This window comes from Balaenoptera physalus (genome assembly GCF_965194825.1).
Source record: "Balaenoptera physalus genome assembly, chromosome: 3".
Lineage (NCBI taxonomy): Eukaryota > Metazoa > Chordata > Mammalia > Artiodactyla > Balaenopteridae > Balaenoptera > Balaenoptera physalus.
In genome coordinates, this window is record NC_138890.1 from 132801690 (window position 1) to 132826611 (window position 24922).

Sequence of the window (24922 nt, forward strand, 5' to 3'; positions counted from 1 at the left end):
GCTTTTCTTGCATTTTATAAAAGTATCAGTCTACCATGGATTGGGACGTTAAAAAGATAGGGTCATTTACCATTGTTAATTTGAGAAGTAACACGGTAGAAGATCCAGTTTTTCTCTTAGTCCTGAGGAATAGCTTTCGATATGTGCAAATTCACACAGTATTGCACTTCTTGCAATTATTTTGTATGTGTCTATGTTTGGTGTTGACGGATAGCCTATGACTTTGCTCCTTGAATTTGTCCCAGTCCTCTGAGAAGCAGACAACAAGATAGGATTACAGATGAAAGAGATGACTAGGAAAATGCCAGTGAGGGGCAATGGGGGAGGGAAGCTGGAGGAGGCTGGGAGAGCATCAGACTGCAATGCTGACTCCTGTGTAGGAGAAAGGGAAGGAAGAAAGGAAGGAGGAAGAAAAAAGGGAGGGAGGAAGACAAGTCTTACACTGCAGTGCATTTCTAATAAAGTTCAGTAAAGCGAGCACGGAGTCCTTCTGAGCCAAAATCACCTGTCCGAGAAGACTTTTAACTCCCCAAAATGCGTCTGCCTGGGCATCCCTGTCACATTCAGCACTGGCCAGGAACAACCTTCAGAAAGTGAGACCCAGGCACAAATAGAATAATGAATTTCAAAGCAGAGCATAAGGAATAGCTGTTCAACTAGACTCCCGGCAGTAGGAGACCTGAGGGGCACATTTTCATGGCCACTGCACTCCTCCTGATTCCGCTAAGGGGAAGTGACTTCCTTTTCACTTACAGTTGAGGAGCGGTGAAGTGGGATTAATGTTTCCAATCCCCCTATCCCCTGCTCACTCACTCCTCTGAATTAATCTAACTGGTGAGACCAAGGAAAGTCTGACCTTTGCTGGCCTGTGTTACTCTATGGATGAGATCACAGCATTATAAAAGGAAAGGTAGTTATTTCTAGTTCTATAAACAATTAGATTTTTGTGGAACAGGCCATATTGTCCTTTCAGCTAGCTAGATAAGTATTAGATAAGAAAATCCAACTCTCCTTTAGATTTAGAACAAGGAGTAACTTCATTCTACAGTTCAGCTTTACCAGGAGCCTCCTCACTTCCAGAGTTCTGGGGAAGTTGTCTGCTCCATAAATAAATCTAACTCTATGATTTTAATCTTTAATTATATTCTTGTTGCTATTTATCATTTGAATGGAGCCCGGAAGGGAGACTGGTGAGTAATTAGTATCACCTAATTTCTAATGTATGGATGAATGTGAGCTTGCTTACCCAAAATACCTGCATTATCCTGAGTATAATGCATGAGAACAGCAATGTACTTACATGCTCCTTAGCACTTAAAATAATATCTGTGCTATAAGTAAATATCTGTCGGTGACAGCCCTTGTCACTGAAATAAAAGAATCAACCAATACTGCACAGAGAATCATGCTTGCAGTCGAAAACAGCTACTTATAATCAAACACCTCAGTACTTTTAAAAAACAACAGAAATACCTTTGGCTTCTTAAGAAAGCAAGGTGAACACATCGATAAGATTCTCTTCATGGAGGTCTCTTTATAAATGCAAGTCTCTAAAAGACCACTCAACCTGGAAACAAGAAGAAAGTTTCATTGGTAAGAATGATAATCTCACTGTGAGATACCAGGAATAACTCCATTAAGAATTTATGAAGACAGCTAAATCTACAGAGCTCAAGTGTTCCTATCATAAGAAGGTTCTCCAGAGTGATAATGGTTTTCACCACGGGTAAACTGGAAAGCTTTTACTTCATCATTCTGTAGTCCATAGGAGAAGATGGTAGGCAGAAAAACATAAATGGGAATACAGGCGTTGATTCATCATGGAAAAACTTGAATTTATCCATGGTTGTTGTTTTGTCTCTGGACTAATTGTCTTCTTCTGATTGTTATTAAATAACAAAGAAAATCTGTTTGTGCTATTAAAAAATGTAATAAACTTATTGAATCTCAAGAACATAAGCCTGGAACACATGTTTTTAAGTGGTAGAAGCATTGTGAATAGTGTACAAAAGTGTCAGACATAATCTAAACAGCATTTCCACCATCATTAAAGAGAATATCCAGGAAGCACTTTGAAAAGAGCTTTCAAAGTCATCTGAAACCAGTCTTCGTTGAAGAAAATTATCCTGGAAAATGGAGTGTAGCCAAAGCTATTCTTCCTGTTCTGCTTAGGGATGATGCAGTGTTTTTCAGAGGACAAATAGAATATTACTCAAATCAATGAAACATATATCATTGAAAAGTCTACGTCTTTGTGTGGTTACAGGTCCAGCTGCATAAAAAGCAAAAATATGGTTTCTTTTTTATCAGATCTCTTACAGACAAAATGTTCCCATAAATTCTAAGTCAGTAAGACAATTCTTTTAATGACCAGCAATTCACCCAAAAACCTATATTTTCTTGGGCTAAATAGGATAATTGCCTAGTAAATCATCCAGCTCCTAAAGAGATATTTTGTTTGCATAAATGAATTCCTATTCATACACAGAGGCTCATTAAATCCTATGACCTAGAATTATAAGCAATTAAGGCAAAGCCAACACGATAAATTGGAGATTATAAAATGTGACCTTTTCTTCTGGGCCTCTACTCCTTCACTTAAAAGTGACTGAAAAGATTGCATCAATAGCCTACTCATGTGAGATGGCTTAGATCAAGGGTCTCCTATAGCACTTTCCTCCCAAGATACACTGAAGAAATAATTAATCTGATTATCCTCTGAGGTCCCAATCATGCCATGTGTTTACATGGGTTTATTTGGTCGAAGAAAAACATGTGGTACATATCTTCATTCCAATAGCTATGGGAAGTTCCATCTGCTACATAATAAAGAAAATCATTAAAGAAGTTTGACACTTGGTAATCTTAGAATAGTGCTCTGCATGGAATCCAAACTCATTATACATGAATTCATGTACAAGTCACTTTTATGGGCTACCATTTGTGGACATGTCATGGTCTCACATGCAACATGGATTCAAATTTGAATCTTTAAACTCTGCTTATAAATAAATAGGAAAAGTTATAGCTGGGATGTTTCTATAGGTATCACCTTTTCTTTCCAATTATATAATTTTCTGTTTATATTCTCCAAAGAAACAGTTAAGGTTACATTCTTGTGTGATTTTTCCAGCTAAAGTGGTTGTGGTTACAGGCAGATAACTAATCTAACATGAGCTCAACACATGGGAGATTTCCACCTTCAGGCATTTGCCAATCTTTAAGCTACAAAGGAAAATAGGTTAAGAGTTAAACAAAAGTTATTTTAAAGCAGAGCAGAAATCCTCAATAAAATTTTAGGAAATCAAATCCAGCAGTAAGTAAAAAGAATAGTATACCATAGCCAAGTGGGATTTATTCTATTGGAGTATTCAAGGGAAGTTTGATATCCAAAAATCAACCATTGTAATCAACCACATTAACAGGACAAAGAAGAAAAGTCATATGATCATATCAATTGACTCAGAAGAAGCATTTGACAATATTCAAAATCCATACATTATAAAAATGCTTAGCGCACTACGAATAGAGGGGGGACTTCCTTAATCTCATAAAGAGCAGCTACCAAAAAACCTATAGCTAACATCATTCATACATCAAAGGCTGAATGCTTTCCCTCTAAGAGGAGGAACAAGATAAGGTATATGCTTTCACCACTCTTATTCAAGATATTACTGGAATTTTTAGTCACTACAAATAAGGCAAGAAAAAGAAAAAAATGTACATATTTACATAAAAAATGTAAAAAATTTCTTTTTACATAAAAAAGAAATAAAACTCATCAGGCTGAGTTACTGTCTCTATTCACAGATGACATGATTGGCTATGTAGAAAATTCCTAGGGATCTACCAAAAAAATTCCTGGAACTGTGAGTTCAACAAGCTCACAGAATGCAGATCAAACATCAAAATTAACTGCACTACTCTACTCTGGCAAGAAAAAAAGCGGAAACTCAAATCAAAAATACAAACCATTTACAATTGCTCCAAAGAAAATTGAAGTCTTAGGTATAAACTTAATAAAACATGTAGAGAATCTTCATGATGAGAATTACAAAATGATGATCAAAGACGATCTAAATACTAGGAGAAACATACCACGTTCATGGATTACAAGGTTCAACACAGTAAAGATGACAATTCTCCCTAAATTGTCCTATAGGCTTAACACAATTTTTATTAAATCTTAGTAAGGTGTTTTGTATAATATACAAGTTTATTCTAAAATGAATAGAAAGGACTTGAAATAGCCAAAACAACTTTGAACAAAGAAGAATAGAGTGGAAGAAATCACTCTTCCCAATGTTAAGGTTTACTGTACAGTTGACCCTTGAACAACATGGGTTTGACCTGCACTTATAAAGTCCACTTATACGTGGATTTTTTTTTCTTCAACAAACAGTACATACTACAGTACCACATGATCCACAGTTGGTTGAATCCACGTAGGTGCAGAACCGCAGATATTAAGGGTCAGCTGTAAAGTTGTATGTGGATTTTTGACTGTGTGAAGGTTGGCTCCGCTAACACCCACATTGTTCAAGGGTCAACTGTATAGCAACAGTGATTAAGACAGTGTGGTACTGGTGAAGGGAAAGACACACAGTCCAATGGAACATAATAGGAAAACCAGAATTATATCTACATGAATATGAACAATAGATTTGTGACCAAGATGCAAACAAATCATTAATGTTTCTAATGATTAGTGCTGGAGTCACTGGACATCTACAGGCAAAAGCATAAACCTTGACTTAAACCTCACATCTTGTACCAAAAATTAACTGAAAATGTACCGAGGACTTAAATGTAAAATGTAAAACTATAAAACTTCTAAAAAATGTATATCAGAAGATTTTCATGACCCCTTAGGACTAGGTAAAGTGTCCTTAAACTTGACACCAAAAACTCACATGTGCACACACATACACAAAAAGAAGTTTAATATTTTAGTTTTTATCCCTGGCTGAAGGTTTATTCCTTTTTGTTATAGTCAAGGGAAAGTATCTCATAGATACTGACTGAGGATCACAGATCCTTGTGCCCTGCGACTAGACCTTCCTCTAATAATACTAGTACCTGAACATCTAGACTCTTAAACTTCAAAACTAGACTAGAAAGGACTGCCAAAAAGCTAGTAAAAATATGGCATAATGAATCATTGAGAATGATAATGCTTCATGGATTTTTGAGCACCTAAATATGTACATAGGAATCGAAGGATATCTTAGATGTTATTGAGTTCAGTCATCCCCAAACTTTTGGTCACCAAGAAACCCTCTTATTTTTTCAACCATGCATTCTGTGTTAAAAGCTTTGTTTATTAGAACTAGTAACTATGAATCATTGAAGTCTGTGTGCCTGTTATTATGATAAACATTTATATACCTAATTTGATATTTTAAAAATTATAAAACATCTACTGTCAATCATTATTAAATATATGAGGAAACTAAAGCCAACAGCATTAAGTAACCTAAGATCACACAGCCAGTAGAATTGGGATTTGAACTCAGGCCTGTCTGATTTCAAAGTCAAAGCTTTCAACCTCTGTGATATACCACTTCCCCATTCTAAAATACATGAAAAACATATTACATCGAACCATATGAAATCGTTGTCTTTTTAGGTCAAAAATTGTCAAATATCCTCAATTTTATATAATTCAACCTAATGATTAATTCCTTCCCTCATTCTGTTTAGTATAAGAAAACCACAATTGCCATACTGGGCTGACAGTATTCCAATCAAAAGCAAAATGAATTTTCTATTTTATTTAGCCTATGTACCACTGACATAGATTTTTTTTTTACAAACTATTATTTTACTTAGGCTTTTTTGAAGTATTAAAATAGTGCTACACTCAGGTTGGGAACCACTGATCTACCTAACTCCACAAGCTCTTATTTTTATAGGCAGGGAACTGAGTGTCAAGATAACAGAATTAGTGACAACACAGGATTAGAGGCCCTCCTCTGATTCTGCTTCTCTGTGATATGATAGCATTTAAAGTCTGTTCATTTAAGTAAATTCAGTTTACCAATAACAATTCCTGGGGCAACTGTTTGCCTAAATACCTATATACACACAGGATATATACAGTCTCTGGAACTTTGAGTTTTCTTAGTGCTCTTCTAACTTTGTTAAGGGAGTGGTACATAGAACAGAATGCCTGGCTATTTCTATCTAGATGAAGCAAGGACAATATTTCACGGGACATATTTCTTCATAATTCTAGATCATTTGCTCATTCACTAAATACAACATCTTCAAGAAGCCAGCAAACTGAGAAACCAAGAAGACAGTAAATTTAAAGAAGACTATTAAATTGAACAGCACATATCACCACGGGGGAGGAGTGGAGATGAGTTCCAGGGGTGCTGGCTGGAGTGGAGCAGCTCCCTTGCTATCTGGGTGTAGCTGTATAGGATGCAAAAGGCCCTCCTGCCTTCTGCAGATTTTTTACAGGAGTCATCTATCTGATGTGAAATCTGTTGTGAAATGTGATTCTGGAGCAAAAAAGATCCCAGTTATAGACTGCCTGGATACTGGGTTAAGGGTTAACCTCTAGAGAACTTTGGAAGGTGTTTTCAGTAAATAGGAGATTTAGCAGTGATAGATGAAAAGAAATTATAGCACCAAATTTTGAGACAGAAAACTCCTCAAGTTATTGATGGCAACACTTCTAAAAGCTGAAATAACTATTTTACTTGGGTGTTATCAGGTAAACTATGTGGCTTTCTTTAGGAGCTAGTCACCCATTTACAAAAGCTCATCATCTTTTAGCTACTACTGATCTATCAATCATGAACTGCTTGGACACTAAACCTGGCATGTGAGCGAGCCAAGCAGAACTCACGATTCAGGGTCTCTGCTCCCTGGCCATTTAGCATTAGTGTGTTCTAAGGATTATACTATAATATCTTGTGTCTTTACAGCACCTTTCTCCAGGGAATTGCAGAGTTATAGACTTTTACTCTAATCCTCACAAATAGTTCTATGAGACAAGGAAAGTGAGGCACAAGTCTTCCGAGGAAAGTTTAGCCATCTATATCTGACTAAACATTTTCCGGTGAGGAGAGCAGCTACTCTAGTGGCAATAACCAGAGGTCCAGTCACATCTCTGAGCTCATGCCTCTCCATACCCAGAGATGAGTTTCCTGCTTGTCTCCATTTCTGCAGCTGTAAGGAAGGGTTAGCGCTAGCTATCAATTAGGGCAGACGCCCAACATGAGCAGGGCCTAGAGCACAAGTACAAATGGACCCCTGCCCCAATGCTCTGTTCTTCCCACTCCCCCTGGTTCTACATATGAAGGGCCTCGTGTGGCTGCTCGTGGACAGCCCACTGTGTGCACCGACCCTCCCAAATGCCTGTCCCTTGGCCACCTCTGTGGCCTAGGCTTGAAAGCTTGGGGCTTTCTGGGTCTTGAGTACCCAGAGTGCAGTTAGGAGGGATGCAGTCTTTGGGTCCTAAGCCCCTTGCCCCTTGAGGAGGGGCAAGGCTGGAGAAAGGAGAGAGGTCAGAATGGAGCCTTCCAAAATACAGGACCCGAGGCAAGGATCCAGTTGCCCAGATCTAAGATGTCATGGAGATTGTGATGTACTTCCCAGAATCCCCTGTGGGACAGAAGGGCTCATCCCTCCAGCTGCTGGGAGTCCCGCAGCTCACAGCCCTCAACCTCAACTGTCACCTCGCCCTCTCTCGGGATAGCCCTAGGTTGAAGAAAGTTGCCTCGAATAAGTCACATCCCATTCCTGAGGCCAGCCTTCATCCAGTGGCCGATTGACATGGGTGTACAACATCCTGGGCCCCTCATCTCAGTTGCAGAAAACGCTGAAGGGACATCCCAGCCTTAGAGCTCCCCCAGAGTTAGCTGAGGCCTTTATTGAGACTGCACCACAGTCAGCTTCTCTTCTACACAACCCTGCTTCCTTCCCTTCCCCCGCACATCTCCTGCACACTACCTCCTCCTCAGAGTCTACTTCCTGGGGAACCTGATCTTTAACAAAGAGCAATGCTAGAAACACCCCCCATAAGGCTGAATACAAGGAAACTGTAAAACGCTTGTTAAAAGCAGTCAAGTAATGCTTACTCACCTTATAAAAATGGGCCTTTGCTTGATACAAAGCTAAAATGGGATTTACTTCAGGGTTAAACAAACTGTACTTGTGTATGTGTTTGTTTACTCATTATTTTTGTCCTTGAGGAACTGAGGGAGGAGAGAAGTGATTTGGGGCAGGGGGACTAAAAACAGAAGGTCCTCCACAGTCAGTTTAAGATCAAACAGAAAAGTAAAACATTTCTGTTGTTAGACTATGAAGCAAATGGAAACATACGTTTTATCTCTACCTTTACAGAGCTCCTAGCAGAGACCTTCTTTACAGGATGCTGCAAGGACTCCTAACCATTTAGAAATGCAATGCATTTCTTTTCAGGATGCAGGGCGATTTTCTGAGTTGTATTGAAGGGACAGAGGAGCAAAATCCATTCTTCCTAAAAGAGGAATAATGCACGATGTCCAAATGGCTTCTCCCCAGCTACTTACTAGCTATTGGGATTAAATAACATAACGTGAGAAGAAGAAATTTGAGGTCTAAGCCCAAGAAGAGCGTGGGTTTGGTCCTCCTGCTCATTTAGCATCTTAACCTCTTCCCTCCTTTAAAAAGGAAGATCTGTTCAGTATCAAAATAAGATGACGGCTCATGTTGCTGGAGCTGAGAGACAAAAGTCTGATTCAGCAAGAAAAAGTAACAAGAGATAAGATAGCAGTGATTGGCAGTCAAGAAAAGAACTGGCAGGGAGACCGTAGAGCCCTCAACTGTCTTTGGGGCAGAAGAAAAAATATTTCCTAGGAGAGTACAATAAGAAATCGTGGTCAGGAAATTCACTTTCTAATACCAATATCTACAGCGTCCATAATTTCACATCCCAAAATTTGGACATGATGCTGTGTGACCTGACATATGGTCCTACAACAGGGAAAAGCAACTGAAGTCAGTAGTGTCTGAGGAAACAATGGAGGTTTAATGTTAAAATCCCATAGCTTCTTTTCCTAACAGAATAGTTTATAAATCTGCTTTTTATATCCTAATCAGTAATTTTTATATCCCCCAAGAAAAGCAGAACAGGGACAGAATAAATCTTGTTACACATTGATGTGTTCAATGTGTAACCATGCTTCAATGGACAGAGTTGCTAAATTCCTGAACTTTCAACATGGGAAAGAGTACATTTCAACATGGGAAAGAGTACATAGTCGGGAAAGAAGATAGGAAGAAGGAAAAGTTACCTCAAAGACTTTCTTTACTGAGCCAGCCAACCTGGAGGAGGAGGACCCACTTATATATTCACAGAATTGGAAAGATCTGTACTCTTTCAAAATATTTACATAAACTGGCGGTGGGTGAATGTAGAGGCACTGATGGCTCCTTAGGAAACCCTAAAGTCACAGCCATATTTTCATAACCAGATGAGTCAAAGATAATAATAGTTAATATTTACTAAGCACTTTTTATATAAGAAGCTGTGTGCCAGGTACTTTATATTCTCAGCCACTCTGTATGAGAAGGGATATAAGCCCCATACTATAGATGAGAACAATGAGACTCAGAGAATTAGGTGATTTGCCCAAAATCACAAAGCTAATCAGTCATGGAGTCAGGATTCAACCTCAGGTCTGACTCTCCAAAGCCCTCTGTTTTCCACTATGACTAAGTCTCTTAATCCTGAAACCAATGGCCAAAGTTTTAGTTGCTACTTTGAGCTGAAGAATTTCTGGGATCATTAAATCATTATTTGTGCATTTTCTCTGCTCCTTCTTGCTGGGACAGTTTACTCTGTAGAATGAGTCAAAAAGATCTCTGTACCTGTGATTATCAGATCACCTGCAAACTTGACCTGGCAATCTTAGTGAGGTAAAAGGCTGCCAGGTGTGCTTATGGAATCCAGAACAATTTGAGTACACCTGTGCTTGTGTCTCTGTGCCCTAGGCTCAGTATCTGAGGTGCTGTGATTGCCACCAACGCTGATGTCACCTACCTGCCGTGGATGGTATGGTGTGTTCTTTGCAAAGATGGCCACCAATAAATATTCCCATCTTTAGGCACATGCCAATCAAGAGTTCAAGACTATATCTGGGCTGACTGTGTGGTTCACTTTGCCAATAAAATGTGACAGAAGTGACTCATGCTGAGTTCTGGACCCAGGCCTCAAGAGACCAGGTAGCTTCTCTTCTCACTCTTGTTTGGAAACCTGAGCCATTGTATAAAGAAGTTCGGTTACTCTAATGGACGCATCACATGTAAAGAGAAGTCCCACCCAATAGCCAGTACTAACCACCAAGTGCGTTAGTAAACCACTTTGTATCAAGCACCAGAATGATGCTGCCACATAAGATAGCCTAGCTGGGGCTTCCCTGGTGGCACAGTGGTTGAGAATCTGCCTGCCAATGCAGGGGAAATGGGTTCAAGCCCTGGTCTGGGAGGATCCCACATGCCGTGGAGCAACTAGACCTGTGCACCACAACTACTGAGCCTGTGCTCTAGAGCCCACGAGCCACAACTACTGAGCCCGCATGCCACAACTACTGAAGCCGGTGTGCCTAGAGCCCATGCTCCGCAGCGAGAGAGGCCACCGCCATGAGAAGCCCGTGCACCACAAGGAAGAGTAGCCCCCGCTCGCCACAACTAGAGAAAGCCCACACACAGCAACGAAGACACAATGCAGCCAAAAATAAAATAAATTAAATAAATTAAAAAAAAAAAAAAAGATAGCCTAGCTGACACCATAGAGAACAGAAAAAAGGATCAGCTGAGCCCAGCCAACCCAGAGAATTGTAAGAAATAATAGTTACTGTTTTAAGCCACTAAGTTATGGGGTAGTATATCATTCAGTAATAGGAAACTGATACAGATGGGCCCCCCATGGCTACTGTTCCAGACCCAGCAATAAAGCAAAGTTTTATCCATCTTCCAGTGGCCAGTTGTACTCTATAGAGCACACATTCTAGGCACTGCAGGCAACCAGCTTCCAATGGAAGGTGGGTGGAAAAAGGGAGACCATCCTACCGCCAGTTTGCTCCATATCCTTTGTCAGCATTGAATAAGACTGAATCATCTAGCTTGTTCAGCAAAAGTGCTACAAGCCCTTTGGGTCAATTAATCATTCAGTTCTCTTCTGTAAACCAACACTTTCCTCAATCCTTTGGATCAAAGAAGAATAACAAAAATATCATTTCAAAGCTATTGATCCCACATATTTGTTAAAGAAGCTTTAAACCTGGCCTCATAGGGCCCAAGAACTGAGCTACCCTTGGCAGCACTAAGGCTCCCTTCCAACTGTCCCCAGATAGCAGTTCCACATCCCAATATTGACATATCAAGAGATTCTGTTCCCTGTTATCCACTTCTCTGTAGGAGGCAGAATCTCACTGAGTCCACGAGAAGGACACGTTCTTCCTCCAGTTCCCAGGAGGCACCGCAAGTGACACGATCCTCAATCAGGTGTTTTATTCAAGGGCGATATTTGCCCTTAGACCTACTTGGCACTGGTCGTGTATAAGTCTCTTCAGTTTCTCAGTGCCACTTCACTTGGAGCCCTTTTAAAATTTCTTTCTCTATTGTACAGATGAAAGCTTCATTTTGACCTTCCTCAGATGTTATATGATGTTGAAACAAGTGAAAACCGTTTTCAAGTTCTGGTTTTATAAATTCACAAACTCCTAAAAATCTTCACTGCACAGAATAACAAACTCTAAAAAAGGGATGTGACATACAGAAAATAATGAAATTCATTCTACAGAGAGTAAACTAACTGGTTTAATTTGGAAAGAGGCAGGAGAAAGGAAGATTATACTATAGGGGAATTAGACTCGAGATTTAGTAATCACAAGGAGAAAGAACATCTGCCTGTGTCGTCATGATGGCGGACTGCCTTGGAAGTTATACTAAAGATGGGAGGGGGGTGAGTAGGAAGAGAACTGCCTTGGTAGGAAATCCAAGAAGAGTCAGAAAGACATGACTCTCAAACATGAGATAAGGAGGTCAAAGGACAGGGCAAAAGAAAACTGCTAGAGTCTTTGAGACCAAATAAAAAGAGGAAATCAGAGTGGGAAAGCCCACTCTAGGAGTCTGAGAAACAGTGTTCTTGGTAATAGTCCTTAAAAATAGTCCAGAGTTACTTAAACAGAAACACTGTCTAGACAGGAGATTTTATCTTTTCTTATTTGTTTATTATTTAAACATTTGAAGCTTATTTAAGTTAGTTAAGTTTTAGTAAAGATCATCTTTTTATAATTAAAAAGAAAAGGAATTCCCTTTCCTATGCTGATCAACCATTTCCTTATGCCACAGGGTTTGGGACCATTTGAGCATGCCTCTACTTCACCAAGTAATTGGAGGCAGAGTAGATGGAGATTGCCAAAAAAAAAAAAAAAAACGTATTTCCTGGTTCTCATATAGTCACAGGAGTGACAGCTGTGCACATACTCTGTGCATCTGACCCTGAAGCTACGAACTGGCTGCCACAGCTATAGCAAAATTCCCGTGGTGGAAGAGAACTGCTTCTCCTCCCCTCCCCCTCCTCCCCCTCCTCCCCCTCCTCCTCTTCTGCTTCTCAGTTCCTAACCTCCAGCCTGACAACTCCGTGTGCTTTTGAGTCTGTTTCCACAGTTTCCAGGCAAACTTTGATTTAATTATTTGTATTGTATCATAGACTGCAAAAATACCCATAATTAATCATTTTCTGGAGAAGGCACATGCCCCCTTTGAAACTTCGTTTTCATTTTTAGAAAGCCAGCATTCTAACGAAGGTATCATTTCCTTATTTAGGAAAGCATTGTCTGCTGTTTGTTGGCCAGATTCCCTAACTCACCCGAGCTAGAATATCTAACATCTGCCAAACACTTCCTCTGTGCCAGACACTCTGCTAAATGTCTTTACAACAATCCTTTGGCAGAGGCATGATTATCTTCCTCAGTCCACAAAGGAAGAAGCTAAGATGATCTGATATGCCCTGGCTATGCCCTAGTGAGTGGCAGAGCTGGACACCAGCCCGTCATCCCCTGACTCCAGGGACTACTGCTTCCTGGTAGTGTAGAAACAGAGGACCACAGTTTATCAGATCAAGTCTCTTCAGATTGGCCGTCAAAGCTGTTTCTACAAAATGCACTCATAAACTGGTTTGAATCTCTCACCAATAACTTGATCTTAAGTACCACTTGCCCAATCAATGAAAAGTTTTATTTATGTTAACTGTATTGCTAATGTATAGCAACTCTAAACCCCGTTCTTGAGTACGGTAGGATGGAGTACCTCGTTCTCCATTCTCGTTGGGTAAGGAAGATATTTAAAGTCAACCTACCTCTCTTTCTCTCTCATTTCACACACTAAGGTGAACCATGCCAATCGCTAGGTTATCTACCACCTATGACGTTTAACAGAAAAAGGCAGAACAGCTTAAATGGCAGTCAGGATCACTTCCTAAATCTCCACCTCACTGCAAATGGTATTTGGGATAACATCCTCCCTTTATCCTCCTAGTTAATTCTTCATCCTTCTAAACTCTGCTCTCTGCCCCAGGAGGCTGACACGTTCAGAATATATCAACATAACCCCTTGCTGTTGGCTCTTGTTAGATTCAGCCAGTGGGACACAGTTTCAGGAGACCAGAAGCGGGAAGAGAGTGAGGGTAGGTGATTTTTCCCCAGGGAGTCCCCCATACTGGGCTATGAGTTGGCTGAACTCCTCCACTGTCAGGCAGCCCTCTCCAAACACCTCTCTCTCTGGGTCTCCCTTACTTCTCCTTTCACTTGTTCCTTCAGGCCTGACAGTATTAACAAGAACCGTGGCATAGGAGTACACACCATCTCTGCTGCTTTTCCTAAGCCATGCCCACACCCTTCTAAATAGACTTTTCATCAAACTCCTCTCAAATTACCTAATCTTAATGTGCCACCTGTTTCCCGTTGAAATCTTGACTGATACAATATTGAAAACGTTGGCAAGAACCTACAAGCCTCACAAAAACATTACTGCTCTATAAAATTCCTACTTAAGATATAATCTCAAAAATTAGGAGAGAGCGCTTTTTTTCTAAAGACCAGGCTTTCATTTATTAGAGGTTAATTATGAATTGAATCAGATGAAGAAAAGAAGGTCTATTTCTTTCTGCCTAAGTACAAATATTGCAAACATAATATAGCAGAAGAGAAAGAGGTATGTTTATCTTTATAATTACCAGGGTTAAGGTGCCCTGACCTGCAATGTTGTTTGGGCATCCAAAATGTCTGAGAGTACCATGGATCTTGTTTATCCTCCCTGTTCTTGTTTATCCTCTTGCCTTATTAACTCAAAGTAACACAGAGGCCCACCCATCTCCAGAAATCTGGGATCCAGTACTTGCCCTTCCACCTAATAATTCTGACCTTGGCTGTATTATATAATCTCCCCAAGCCTTGGTTCCTGTTATGGACTGAATGTCTGTCCTCCCAAAATGTTTATGTTAAAACCCTAATTCCCAGTGTGATGATATTTAGATGTGGGGTCTTTGGGAGGTAACTGGGGTTAGAGGAGGTCATGAGAGTGGGGCCCTCATTAAGGGATTTAGTGTCCTTAGGAGAAGAGATACCAGAAAGCTCACTCTTTCTCCTCCATGTGAAGACACAGTGAGAAGGCAGCCATCTGCAAGCCAGGAGGTGAGCTCTCAGCAAAAACAAAACTCTGCTGGACCTTGATCTTAGACTTCCTAGCCTCCAGAACTATGAGAAAATAAATCTTCTGTTGGTTAAGCCACATGGAGCTTTGTTATGGTATTTTGTTATGGTATCAGCCCAAGTAGATTGATGCAATCCCCTTACCCTTTAAACCAGAGGTGATTATACTAGAGTACTCGCATTGGAATGTCTCTCTCCCACTTACTAGTTGTACAGCCCTGGTCAGGTTGATTAACTGTACCTCAGTTTCCTCATCTGTAAAGATAGAGTAATAACACTACATACTTCTTTGGTTTGTTGGGAGGATTGAATGAGGTAACAAGTAAAGTACTCAGCACAGTGTCTGGCACTTACTAAATCTCAATTAACATTAATCACCATCATCACTCCAATGGAAACTCAGAATAAATAACTCTGCCGGGGTAGCACAGAGTCAGCAAAGGCTTCCTGAAAGAGGTGATGAAGAAAACAGGTAAGACCACATCCTATAGTCAGCCATTGCTGCACTCCCAAAATATGTAACCCAATGTTAGCCATACAAGTGCTTATAATCTGCTCTTTGGTTAATGTATTGGTATTTGAAACAATAATCCAATTATAAATACACACATTTAATAATGTGTAATTTATATTATGAGCAGTTAAAGAATAAGTGTGGAAAGTGAGCTGACCAGTAAGGAGAGAATTCAGTAAGCACTTCATGAGTTCATGGCTTGTCCCTTTGGATAAGGGGTAAGGGGTGGACGTGATATGCCCAGCTAGAGAAAGGATGCACATTATCTTAAACCTCTTTATGACAGGATGTTTAGCTTTACTGAGTTCTGCGGATGTGAATTCCCTAACCAGACTGTATATTTTTTTAGGTCAAAAATCATACTTCATTTTATACTTGACGCTCACTCCCCCAGGAGTATCTCAAAGTACTGAGCATATAGTAGACTTCAACACATCTTTACTGAATGGTCAAATACTAAGTAGGCTGGCCCTCATACTTTCAGTCCATTGAAGAAGACTTCCTGAAAAGAAAGAATTTGAGGAGCCATTTGAACAACAAGTACAAGGTGGTGAGTTTACACAAAGGGGGTTGTTTCTGGGCAAAGATATGCCTTGGAAAAGGTCAGTTCATAACTAATTTCTCAAAGAATTTTGTAACTCCTGCTTTCTAGTTTTGTTTTAAAAGAATTGCATAAAGTTAAGAAGAAGAGGAAGGAAAGAAGAGGAAGAAGAAAAATGACCTAAAAGCCCTGGGAGAAGCCCAGAGACAGATGGGGGTGGGCACTCCTGAGAGAGCAGGAGACCTCACTTCTCCTTCTGTGGGAAATGGGGACCGTTGCAGCTGACTGTAGAATGAGGCAGCAGGACCATCACCTGCTCTACAACCCAAGTCTGATTCACATGAGCAAGGATCAAGACTTGCTCAGGTATCAGTCCCCACCCCATGTTTCTCTAGTTTTGACAAAATGCATGCAGTCAGTATTCACAGAGTTTGTAGGACTCACCACTTTGCTAGGCCCAAATGCTGGAGAGTAATGGGACATAGCAAGATAAACTAGAATAGATATCTATTCCCAATGACTTTACATCCTCAGGCATAGAAAACACACAAAAATGACTATATAGAAAAGAATATTATACATAGAAGAGATTGACTCAAACACCAAAAAAGTTATACCTTTGTTAACTATAAGGCTGATCAGAAAGGAAGAAGAAAAATAAAAGATTTTTCACAGGATGTAAGTCTGAGAAATGTCCCGAAAGAAACGAAGGAACTGGCTTGGCCAGGGTACATAAGATCATTTCAACTTAGGGATGGGGGAACAATCTGAGGAGGAGTTGGACAAAAATAGACAAGATATATCTATCACTTAGAAACTGTGTTCCAAACCCACCAAAACTGTACTATTGAGCATATTTTGGGATTTACTGTTCTCTCATATAGAAGATATCCAAAGGGGGCTGATACAGGTCTGGCATGGTACTCCCTGATGTCATCAGAGACCCACACTCTTTTGAATTTTCCCTTTCACTATCCTTGACCTTCATATTCTTATGTTCTCAAGATGGCTGCCAAAGCTCCAGCCATCATGTCCATGTTTCAGACAAAAGGAAAAGCTAGAGTAAATAAGCACATGCTTCTCTTTTGAGGCGCTTCCCCAACAACTTCCGTTTATACCTCATTGGCTAGATTTCTGTCACATGGCTACCCCCTACCTGCAAGGAAAGCTAAAGGTATAGGCTGTTCTGCTGGGCACTCTGCTACTCTCCAAAGAATCAAATATTTATGAGTAAGGAATAATTCTAGAGCTCAATAAAAAGTCATATCAAAAGTATTCTCCACAAAAGATGAAGAGTGCATGTGAACAACTAACCCTGTCGTTTGTGGCCTATGTCAGACTTTGAAGAGGGGGTTGAAGACAAAGTGACAATTGTTGCTCTTGCAAAGTAAGCTGGTTTTGAAGAGACAGATTAAAAGCTTGTCAAAGAGCTCTTAGAAAACCTCATGCCGAGGAATTGCGAAGTGCAGAACTTGTTCCACTGGATGTGCAATGTCAATCACTGTGGAAACATGTTCAGGACCAGCAGAGCACACAATAGCACCTGGCAGTCAGTGGCTCATGTGAAATACGACACTGTGATCACAGTCTCTTTTAGGACCATCGACATCCCAATGTCTCTCTTAAGACCTTCAAGCTCTCTTGTGTTGACATTTGGTACATTTTCGAACTGTCCTCATGGGATTCTGACTTCCCATCAGTTGAGTTTAAATATAAGTCAAGAAATTCTCACACACCATTTTGTAAAAAGTATTTGGTTGTATCTTTAGGAATATAAATGTAATTCTTTTAACCTTGGGTTGAAAATATTGATTTAAGACATAAATACGTTCTCTGAAGTTTAGAAAACCAAGAGGTATTCTACCAAGGCAATGTTCATGTTCTGCAGAGTATGCCTATGACTACATCATGTGCATACCAAGAGTCCAGCAGGAAATAAACACAGCAGTTAACAGGGTCCCCACGTATCTTAAAGCCACTGAGGGCACCACTCATACTATGATCTACGATAATTGCACTCCTGGGGCACAACCTCATAGACCAGCCTGCAAATACCACCCACATAATGGTCCTGGTAACAAATGTCTATGGAAGAGGATGCCCCTCGAGAATTTCCACATGGCAATAACTGAAAAGAACTGTAATACTTTATTCTTATTAAGTGTTTTACAATTTAAAATATCTTTAACATATGAACCAATCTGGATCATTCTTCTTTTTCACAGCAGAAGAAACAATTTCATGAAAATTTAGTGACTTACACAGAGCCACACACCTCCTAAGAGGCAGAATCCATGGCCAAAGTGATGTACCTATGTGTATTCAGACTGTACCTGATGGGCAGGATTGAGTCTCTCTCAAAGTTACTGAGATCATGACATTCTAAATTTATTTTTACTGATATGGCTGGTGAGTGCTAGGAGATTATAAATCGTTTCTTCTTCCTCTGGTTTATATAAATGATACAAGAGCCTTAGACACTATAAAATTATTAGTTTGTTTAACTGTATGGTTAAAAAAAAAAAACCTACTTTCAGCCCCTCTCATATCCAAAACTCACCTACCTCAAACAAAACAAAATCCTTAGTTTAAATTTAAATTTATTATATTATTATATGTTAAAGGCACCAGACTTGGAGTCAAGAAGCCTGGATGTGTTCCTAACTGTAACTAACAAATGTTTTCACCGCTAGGATCCTCCATTCCCCCTCTGTAAAATGAGGGCATTACAGCCTCAATACCTTTGTAAGTTTTACATCCCAAGATTCAATGCTGGCCTGGTTAAAAACCTACTCAAGCTTACTAAAAGGAGTTGGACATTCCAAAAGTTAAGATCCATGACACGGTAAGGAACAATGCCAGAAAAACACGGCTTGCCCATGTGACAAGACGGCCTCTATAAATAGGTATCCCAGAATATCTGTTCATAAGACTAGCGGCTGGTAGCTCTCAGCTTCCTGGAGCAGCTATAGATTTAGAAGAAACTTCTTTGTTTGGCTCTTATCCCGTACTTCTAAAAATCCAGTAGCTAATTTAAGATTTAGTACTAAGAGATCACTGTTTTATGCAGCTTAGTACACTGACAAGCTTGTAGACCTAGGTTTATTGCCTGTGCATCCTCAGTTCGTGACTTCCAGAAGAAACTGTGGGAGTGAGTCCTGCTCTGTCTCCTACTTAGCCCCCCTCATAACAACCTGGAACTGTATTTTAAAATAGGGCAGCAAACTGTACTCTCTTAGCTTGGGCCGGCCTGGGTCTGGAAACCTGCTGGGAGAACAGAAAGAGAAGAAACTCAACTTTCCCGTCAGCTTCTCCCCACCCCACGCCCAAATTCGCAGGGTTGTAAGAAGAGAGGGAAGAAAGAGAAGGCGGCCCAGGAAGACCCAGGTGACTTGGTCAGCGTTGATGTTCTTGGTTGTCTGACGGAGGACCAAAGCCAACTATTTGCCTTGGGGAAACATTTGTGGATTCTTCAGAGGTCCACGATGATCTCCTTTAGCTGACCTGTTGCTACGTCCCTCACATCAGCTCCTGCCTCAGCGGTAAACCCTAGAGCCTCAGACTCTGGACCCTCAGTGCCTTGCAGAACCCACTGCAGGAGGCTCCAACCTGATTCCCTTTCATGGCCCCCATTTGGCCCAGAGGAAGGTCATACACTGTTGGCAAATGTTAAATATGCAACCCTTGTTCTTGCCCTGCCTTCATGCGTGGCTTCAGCCAGTCTTTCATTTCCAAACTACCTTCCGCAGAGGACCAGCATGCACCCCCAAATCCACACATCAAGCTTTCTGATTGGCTGCCTTACAGCCCCTCTCGCCAGGCTGAAGTGAGAGGGAAGCACCCAATATTCTGTTGGTGCTGGGAGCAGGGGTACACTCCCCACACAGACAATTCACCAAAGATACTCCCTCTCTTGGCTTTTTAAACATCAACTCTTCTCACCCTCAAAGTGCATATTGGGCTAAAGGTCATATATCTCGTGCCTGACCATCTCCTTTGAAAACCCTGCATAGGGGATCTAACCTCAGTGCTGGATGCATAAGTACCTGCCCTCTGATGTTCCTTCTCAGACAAAGAGGACCTCTAAGAAAAGAATTTCTTTTTAATATCCTTTTGTTTAATTTACAAATATTCTTCCACCCCTCCAAATATTTCTATGAACATATAATCAATCAAATATTGCATTCCTATAAATATAAATCCCTAACGTTTTTCATTTCCTCCTTCTCATGGGCCCTTCCTCTTTTGTGAAGTGTGCTTTACCCTCATTCATTTACTTTCCTTACCCCTTCCATTCTTAATTGCTTCAGTATCTCTGTTGCCCCAGAGGCTTTATCCAAAGAAGTATATACGCAAAAGTTAGGAAGAACTTCAGAGTTCACCGAAATCAACTGGTTAGATTAAAAACAGTAAAACCAAGACCAGAAAGAATTTGCCCAAAGTGAAAAAACTAGTTAGCACCAAAATTACCTCCATTCCAAATGAATGATTCTCTCCTTATTGCTTCTCTAAAAAAAACAAAAACAAAAACCAATCTTGAAAACTTAACATGAGTTCCTCAGACAAGATCCAATCAATACCAGACATGGACATGGGTACACACTTGAGTCTCTGTATTCCCTGATCTCTCCTCTCCTCTTCCTCTCTCTTTAAATCCTCAGGTTCCCTCCATCCCATTCTGCCCTCATTGCTAAGGAGACACCAAACTGTTTTTGTGTTACCTGGAGCCCTTATTTCACCAGATAGATAAGTTCATGTGACATATACCACTCCAAGAAAAGATTTTACCTCGATCTTCTCTAAGCCTCTCCGAAAAGATCTGGAAGAGCTAGAATCACGACCAGAGCCTATGTTAAAAATCTATTTGCAGCATACTGACGGGAGAGACATCTACCTTTAAAACTCTCTTGGACCACTTCTCTTTATAGCTGACACTATCCGTCACAACATTCTCCCATACCACAGTGCTACTCTCTCATCAACCAAAGCTCCCCTCTTACTTACCACCAAAATGACCTGTCCAAAACCTAACCTGTGATGCACCACTTTCTTCTATTAGCCTGTAGAAAATAATGACTAATCATATTGTTTAATCATATAGTCCATCTAGCACCCACAAGGAAGACTTTTGCTCACCACTTTCTTCCAGGGCCATCCCTGTCATGGGATGAAGTAGAGCAGCAGTCTGTTTTCACTTGTACCTACATACCAAGCTACCCAGCTGTGGCCCAAGCTTGGCCTTTTTTATCCCCCAACAGCTGGTCAGAAGGGAAGCCCCCATGCAGTCTTAGATGTGAGCTAAGGGCAGTGGCACAAACATAGTGAATAACAGAAGGGCCTGGGTCACCTGCTCATGTTCACTTGCGTCCTCTGTCCCTGCTTGTGCCCATCCCGGATGCACCAATTCTATCTCACAGTGGACTGCTGAATTTATTACTTGGTGGGTCCGTCAGAGCCCAGCTCAGGATGGGCAGCTGGGTGACACTGTCACTAGATGTCCCATGTGCAGTCATTGCTTCTCTACTGGGGCCCTGTAGCGTGTCAGAGCTGTATTATGAAGAGTAAATACTCTTTACTGCAGACGGCAGGGGCTAGATCTAGAAGCCTGGGTCTTTGTTGCTGTAAACCCCACACATCTTTCTCACCACAGAGCTCTCTAACACCCGAGAGTCTGCGGTGCACAAGGTCAAGGTGGCAGGGCTGCTGGCACCACGCACTGCACCTGCTGCAGAGCCCTTTTCTTCTCTGGGCCCTGCTCAGATCTGGAAGCCTCTGTATCAACCACAGGCCACTTCTGTGCTCCCGAACTTAGAACATGTCACCTCCAGAACCCAAAGAGACCTGTCGGATGTTGTGCCTCCTTCTTAGTGGTGGGAGGCACGAGTTGTGGTCATTTGGCCTTTATTTTGAAGAGCTGTCTTGTCAAAGACGCCCATGGCCCCTTGAAAACTAGAGCAAAACAGAAGAGGGAGAGCACAGGGAGAAGCGCTGAAGCACCACCTCCTTGCCTGGTAGGATGCAGCATGCACACTTGCCATCAAGTCATTCGATCACAGAGCAGCTCAGTCACAGAAGCGGGACTCTCATTCTGATCCCCATCACACAGCATCCACAAACACACTTTGAAACCCTTCCCCAGCCCATTAAAGGAAGCCGGCACACCACCCCTCCCGCCCCATCATGGCCACAGAAGCGCTCTGTGTTCTCACATGAGCTGAGCAGGATCCAGAGACAGCGGGAGTCTCACCACCCTGAAACAGCCACCAGATCCCAGACCACCTGTGCCTCCTATCTGAATATGCCTCGTCCCACGCCCCCTACACCAGGAAACCAGAGGCAGGAGAGCCAAGGGCCACGGAAGGGAATGAGGAAGACTTTATGAATTAAAACTGCGTTTAACGTTTTGACGGTTTATGACCGCATGAAGCTGAAGAAGGAAAGAACTCTAATTCTTAAGCTATGGGTGCTTGGTCCTGCCTGAGAGTCTGATGCTTCGTTTGTGTACTGTTATTTCTGTGGTTACTTTAAAAAGAGGAATACCTTTATCTAGGCTCGATTTCATATGAAACCATATGTGAAGAAACCTAGAAAGTGCTCATATCATCCGTGGTTAAAGGAGGAAGGGAAGGGGGAAGATGATAGAGAATGATCCCAAATCCCTACACCGACCTCACATACCTTTCTTATATAAGGACGCTTGTCCCAGCCTAGCAGCTGAAGCCGGAAGTAGTCCTTCCTTTCCCACCTCTCCATGGTTGCCAGGCAGCTGGGGAATCACCCTCCTGTGCACCCCGCCCAGGTTCTGCTCTTCCTCTGCACCTCTAGCCAAGTCAGCGTCGGCTCTTCCTGTTCATCCAGCACCGCTTGAGGGAAGGGTCTGTCATATTGAGGCCCTCCCCCTCTTCCTTCTCCAGACCCCAGGGCTCAACTCTTACTTCCTCCTTTGTTGTGGCTGTTCATTCATATTTAAGCTCTGCCTCTATAGAGAGTAATATTGATGCTTTGCCCAGCTCCCTTGAGACACCTGATTGTTGTGAGGTGGAGGGGTTTTGGGGCAAAGCCACTCTGCATGAGACTCTGCCTGAGATCACACCCTTGCTTCACTCCCTCCCCCTCCTGGCCTGCTGCCCCAGCTCCTTCATTCATCTCCCATGGGAGCAAGTCCTTCATGAGCCAATTGCATACAAGCACTTGTCCCAGGAGCTGCTTCTGGGGGGAACCCATCCTATGACAGATTCTAAAGCTTTGTTCTTAATTCCAATGTTATACTTCCAGAAGAGTCTAGCCCTGTCACTGCACAGAGTGCCAATATGGTAGGTACCTAATATATGTTTGATAAATATATGTTTTGCAATGAATTTTAAGAAATGACAAGTCATTTGAATAGAGTAGATGGGAACCCATTTTCTCTTTTATGTAGATATATGATGTTGATACATAAAACACGTGACAATTATTTGTCAGAGAATTTCAAAAATTATAAGCTTCCGAAAAGGAAGATATAATCTGAAATTGTCTGTCAAAACAGTTTGTTACCAAATGAAAACGAGAGTAATAAATGGCAAGTTAAAAGCTGGCAGACAGATAAGTTCTAAAGTATCTGGATAGCACATCAGAAAGTTAAAACTGGTCCCATCTTAATAAACGGCACAACAGTGAGCATTCCCGCTAATGTCCTAAATGTGAAATTTCTGAGAAATTTTTAAAAACGCACCCTCTTTGGTTCTCTGAATTTTGTACCAACACACACATATATACATATATATTCACTTTCTCTTCATTATGACATCACACAGAGTCGGAAAAAAAAGGACTTGAGAGTTTACAGAGGTTATTTAGGCTTGATTTAAATGCATTCTCAGTAGCTATTCAGAACTTGCCTGGGACCATTCCAGGCACTTAAAAAAAAAAATGCTGGTCAGCTTTAGCCGTGATTTGAGAGATACCAAGTGGTCAAATGGGTAGGAGTGAGCCTCAAGCAAGTTTAGGTTAACCTTGGAAAAGGGACAGAAACAATATGCTGCTTTTTCCCAGAGAGAGAGATTGTCAAGTTTACAGAATGGACCCTAACCACCTAATGAATAGCTTCTGTAGTGGTAGCCTGGAAATGAAATGCCTGCACTCCAAAGAGAATTACTAAACAGTAGAGTCCGGGAACGCAGAAGTTATGATCTCTCATGTTTCTGGTGGGCCTGAGAGGGCTGTGATCTCTGGGCCTACAGCACCCCTTATTCCCACCTCCACTAAAACAGCTGCTACGATCAGGGCAGAGCTGTATCACCTTCGTTGCTGGGAGGTAAGCCCTCCTGCACCTGTGCCCCATCCTAAGGTGCTATTTCCAAATCTACCTCAGCCTATTTCCGATGCCCAGCTTGAACCCTGAGGCCAGGCACATTCCTAGGTCCTCCTACCCATTGTGGGCCTTCAGGCACTGGCCTCTGCCTGGGACTCCAGCCTGGCACCTGTGGCCTGCTATCTGGTCAGCATAACGGCCCATTCCCTCTGCTGTCAGTCCGGCACACATGACGATGATATGCTTCTCCTTTCTGCGCTGTCCCCTGTACCCCATCTTGTCCCATAGTCACCACAACCTGTTGCTAGTAAAATAGGAGGGATCTTTATGGATTTTAGGTGTGAAAAACCTCTTCAACAAGGAACAACTGTTTTCAAGGAACAGACACTACACAAATTAGCTTAACCAAAAATAGTGGACTTTTCTGGAAGGACACAGGGTACTTCCTGGGATCCAGAGAAGGTAATACAATAGAACCTCAGAAGAATTAGAATGAGTGAGAGGGACTGAGAGAAGTTTCGAGCTCCAGACTCATGGGCCTGAGGGTCTTTTACCTCATGTTCACTCTGCTGCCAACTTTCTGTGCTTTGGCAAACCTTAGCGAACCCAGACCCATCTTCATGTAGCTTCTCAACTCATGCACCTGACAAACACCACCTAAAGGCTGTGTGTCCCAGTTTCAGGTTCTGGAGAGAGCGGATTTGATGGGCCCAGCTGGGAAAAATAAGCCACGGTGACAAGGGAAGGACAGATTAGCACCCGTGGCTGCTTCCTCTGGGGCTGTGGGAAACACGCTCCCTGGGGGTGGGAGGAGTGGCAAGTATATCAGTACACCTTATACTCCAGAGCCCTGGAGAGTGAGT

At 41.6% G+C, this 24922-nt stretch overlaps 1 long non-coding RNA gene across 1 annotated transcript in view; it reads right to left on the reverse strand.

The window, feature by feature from the left end:
* LOC309658604 overlaps window positions 1–17915 on the reverse strand; it is a 254073-nt gene extending 236158 nt beyond the window's left edge. The window contains exon 1 of the long non-coding RNA XR_014262306.1: window positions 1474–17915. This is a non-coding gene — a long non-coding RNA (uncharacterized lncRNA). The remainder of the gene's footprint in view (window positions 1–1473) is intronic.
* Window positions 17916–24922: the final 7007 nt, after the last annotated feature.